The following is a 3,763-nucleotide window of genomic DNA, read 5'->3' on the forward strand; positions in this document are numbered from 1 at the left end:
TCTCTTTCATACAACTCAATCATAAAAAGTTAATAACTCAATTTTTAAAAATGAGTAACTCTTTCGATATCACAATATGACAATTTCCCCAGACCTGCTTGCCAAGTAAATTAAAAAAAATTATTAACAACCTTGGGGCTGGCAGGTGGCATGGTGGTTAAGGGCAATGGACTCCCACATGGTCGATGCTGGTTTGAGTCCCAGATCTGGCAGCTTGCTTTCTCTCTCTCTCTCTTGCTCTGTTCCTCTCTGGTCAAATTAAAAGAAATAAAGTTAAATAAAAATAATTTTTTATTAAAAAATTATTAACAATTTAGTCACTAGAAATAATTCCAACTAATGAACAATTTAAAGTCACTAGAAATAATTCCAACTAATGTCACAGCAAATGAAACATTTCTCAAGAAAATGAACTAAATCTCAGTAAGAACAATGGGAATCTGTGGCAAATAAACCAGGAGCTACTTCCTTCCATTCCTTCTCCAGACATATAGATAGTAGCTGGCTAAATGGATGTACTCAAGAACCCAGGGCTTTATTACCCACTCATCCACCCCCAACCCCCCCCCCACACCCCCCAGCCATAGTTAGAGAAACCCACACACGCCAGCTATAGTTAGAGAACTATAGCATCACTCCAGGGGAGAGGGCAGGACTTCAGAATTTCTCATTTTGCCCCAGTTACCTACTGGAGAGCCTAAGTGTGGTCAAGAGGTAGAGGTTTCCTTTATTCACACAGACCTGAATTGTGGTGTAGAGGTTCTACCTCAGGGTACAGTGCAATGAGAAATGAGAATACTGGAACCCTGATTCCTTCATTTTTTTGGAGAGGTTTTGCTATAGAGTGTGTGCGCTCGCCAGAAAGACAGAGAGACAGAAAGTGAGAAATCACCCCCTAGGGTGGATGGCCATGCCACAATCCCTTCTCCTCCATTCTCCTCTCGGGATCTTGGGCACACATGCACACATGCCCGGCATGAGTTTAAGCCACTGGGTCCGGGGCTTGAACTGAGGTCGGCTACATGGGAGTCCAGCAACATAGCCATTATGCCAACTGCTGGTCCTGGAACCCTGACTCCTTCATAAAGCAAGGCTCCCTACCAAGAGAGACTAATTTTTTTTTTTTTTTACAATGAGCATTTGATCATTTTATTTACAAAATATAAGCAAGACTTACATTCCTTTCTGGTGAAAATTTTCTTTTCAAATAATTTTACGTGGAGGTCCTGGAGACGCATCAATTATAAAACATGTTCAAGTTTAAAATTAACCAATATAAACCCGTACTTTATGTAAGAGTTCTCTATAAAGTTTGTCAATGTAAAAAATAATTTGTTTCTAATGAATATAAGGGCATGTCCAGTTTCTGTAAAAAATAATTTGTTTAAAATGAATATAAGACATATCCAGTTTCTGTCATGACTTATGGAATTATTTTTGCTTTGCCGGAGACCTTTCTTTTCATCAATCCTGATTTTTCTTTGATTCTCTGGATTGTTTTAGGATATCTACTAGATTTTTCCCATTGCCTGTCAGCACCATTCTGATATCTATCTTCGTCGCTTCTAGAACCTGAATGTTTTCTATTCCTTTCCTCTGACTTTGATCTATCTTTTCTTCTAATATTTTCACTGTCTTTGTTTCGATTCCTGTGTTTCTCTTTTTCAGAAAAAGAATCTCTCTTCTCTCCCTTCTTCTTATGAGAATCACGATGCTTATTTTCCAAGTCAATATGCATCTCTTGGTCTCTGTCATTCACAACTCTACTGTAACTATTTTGTTCAAAAGGAACACCTCTGTCTGACGAGTATTTTGTTACTGGATCTCTCCAATTTGTATCTCTTGAATTTTGATCTCTATGTTTTACTGATCTTCTTTCTCTCTCAGTTCTTGTTTACTGGTGCCTTTGTTCTGGCCTTCTTTCTTCTTGCTTCCTATTATTTGTTTGTTGGTTCCTGATCAATTTATCTGCTTCTTTACTTCTGGTCTTCCCTGTCCTTTCTTTCTTACATCTTTAGCTGAGACAGAGCTATGACTGCTGCTAGAGGAAGAATCGCTTTCCTCCTTGGATGACTCCGAACTGCTATCACTACTGTCGGAATCAGAGTCAGAGGAGTCAGACTCTGAAGAGGATGCTGCTGAAGAAGAGGATGGGGAGGATTTCTTTTGCTCAACCTTTGGTTTCTGTGCCACAATGACCTTTGGTGTATTTTTGAGATACTCACTCAATTCATCCGTTAAACCTCCAAGACCTATAGAGGTAAAGAAGTTGATGCCAAATCGAATGTTTCTTGGATTATCTCGGGGTAATAATCCTTCAAAGAATGGCTGAAGGGTTTCATCCTTTAATCTTGCATTAAGTTTAGGACGACTCATGTATTCACACAGCTCCTGAAAAACTATTTCGACAAAAATCCTATTAGATCATGCAGTTGTTTCTTCACTCAGTTTTATACATTCAAGAACACTCCATGGAAGTGAATCAGTGTATAAGAGGTGAGCAAACATCTTAGCAACATTTCTCAATTTATTTATTTCCAAGCAATGAATGTTATCATACTGTTCCTTGAATATACTTTCAAAGGATTCCATATATTCTTCTTTTAGCATGCAAAATCACCCAGCTAATAAGCCAAAAAATTTCTCATATGTCCTTTGTTGGGCACAGTAATCAAGTATCATGTTGCAGAGTTCTTTTGTTTGACTTTCGGGAAACTCCATTTTCAGCAATTTGTGAGCACATTCTTCGAAATCTAAACTGGACTGAATAGCAAGATAAATTGTACATCGAAATGAAACCAGAAATTAGGGTCCATCTTGAAAACATTAAAAATGTCTTCTGGATTATAGCCATCCTCCAAAGGCAGCATATGGGTGAATTGATCATCTTCTTCTACTAAGTCAAGTCCTTCTAGGATAATTGAGCGGTCCTTGACTCTATCCTTCCATACAGGAAACATCACTTCAATCATATACTGAACTCTTTTATCAATTTCAGACTCATCCTGAAAGTTTTGAAGGCGTTCAGATATTGCATTGATTTCTCTTGGTGACACCTGTGTTAACTTGCACATTCCTTGAGAAAACCAATAGTGACTTCAACACTATCATCTGTTGGTCTTCCCAAGAGTAAAGTGAGCATTTCTAAGCATAAAACTTCCTATGCCACATTTTGGTTAATAAGATGTGCCATAAATTTTGAAGCAGTCAGACAAACTTGCTTATCATTTCTTCGATATCCTTTACGAAAGTTAAGAATTAGCCTCTTGAGGATTAATTCTCTGATTTGTGGAAATTTTGAGTTGATAATTGCTACTAATGCTGCATAGACATGGGTGAATATTGGAGAAGCACTCTGTGCTTGTAAACCAGATCTGGGCAGCAGGCCTCTTCCTCTAACTATATTTTCTTGGAGAAGCTCTTGAATGAAAACACTTATATTAGAAATGTTGACTTTATTGATAAGACCATTGACTGACTTCTTTAGGGCCTCTCAGCTCATCCTCTGCTATGCTAAGCTGTTTTTGTCTGTAATCTGTTCTTGCATCATCCTGAGCTTTGCAGGAGGAATATAGGCTCCACAAGTGCGGGTGAGAAGAGGATCCCACTCCTCTTTCTTTTTCTTTGCAGTCGGTTCATCCTGAGCAGAGGAACTCTGGGTTACTGGTAGTTCTGGGCTTCTTCTCCCAGGAGATGGAGATTTTCGGGACCTTTTCCGATCCATATCTCTTTCTCTTTCTCTTTCTCTTTCTCTTTCTCTACT

At 38.5% G+C, this 3,763-nt stretch overlaps 1 pseudogene; it reads right to left on the reverse strand.

Annotated features, from left to right (window-relative positions):
- Positions 1-1,431: 1,431 nt before the first annotated feature.
- Positions 1,432-3,763, reverse strand: part of LOC102484888 (pre-mRNA-splicing factor CWC22 homolog) — a 19,793-nt pseudogene continuing 17,461 nt past the window's right edge.

This window comes from Tupaia chinensis, unplaced genomic scaffold (assembly GCF_000334495.1).
Source record: "Tupaia chinensis unplaced genomic scaffold, TupChi_1.0 Scaffold143886_1, whole genome shotgun sequence".
Lineage (NCBI taxonomy): Eukaryota > Metazoa > Chordata > Mammalia > Scandentia > Tupaiidae > Tupaia > Tupaia belangeri.